Genomic DNA, 834 nt, shown 5'->3' on the forward strand with positions numbered 1-834 from the left:
TCATGTCACTTAAAAAAGAAAAAAGAAATAATTATGTTTATTTATATAATAAATATCATCTGAAAAATTAATTTTTACACACAAAAATTTATTAATATTTATTTTATTTTAAATTAATGAATGTATGATATATATTAAAAAAATTATCATCCTTCTTCAACACATCTTCATCATTTCAAAAAAAATTAATCATACAATTTTGTTAAATTCGTTTCAGACATACCTTTTTTGTTTAATAAAATAACAAATATTAAATATTTATTCAATAACATAGTTTATTCATTGTAAAAAATTAATAATTTAATTATAAATAATAAGTTGCATCTAAAATGTTCCATAATAACTTGAAGTATTTAATGTTTCTTTTCAGAAAAAAAATATTTTTTTTTGGAATATACAATATTAAAAGATTTTTCTTTTTGTGGCATTTGAAATTTTCTTTTAATTATTTTTTATAAACAACTGTAAATAGATATTTTAACGTAAACAAAATAATAAGGTAACGTCTACATAATACTGAAAAAATAACCATGTTTTTGTATATTTTTTTTGTGTCTACCATGTTTTTCTATATGTCTGGTATTACATAAATTTTGGGTACGCATATTTTTAGTAGTTTAATTTTAATATATTAATAGTGTAAAATATTTTACACTGTTGTACAATTATATTTGATTTTTTGGACGACAATTCACGCAGTCGATGTAAAAAGTAGTTATTCTTATTAATGTAGCGTTACGTCATTAGATATACGTGTAAAATTATTTTATACTGACACTACATCAAAAATAAATTTATTTTTAATTTTTTTATAACAAAAAATAAAATCTCTTG

This window comes from Arachis ipaensis, chromosome B08, assembly GCF_000816755.2.
Source record: "Arachis ipaensis cultivar K30076 chromosome B08, Araip1.1, whole genome shotgun sequence".
NCBI classification, from domain to species: Eukaryota; Viridiplantae; Streptophyta; class Magnoliopsida; order Fabales; family Fabaceae; genus Arachis; species Arachis ipaensis.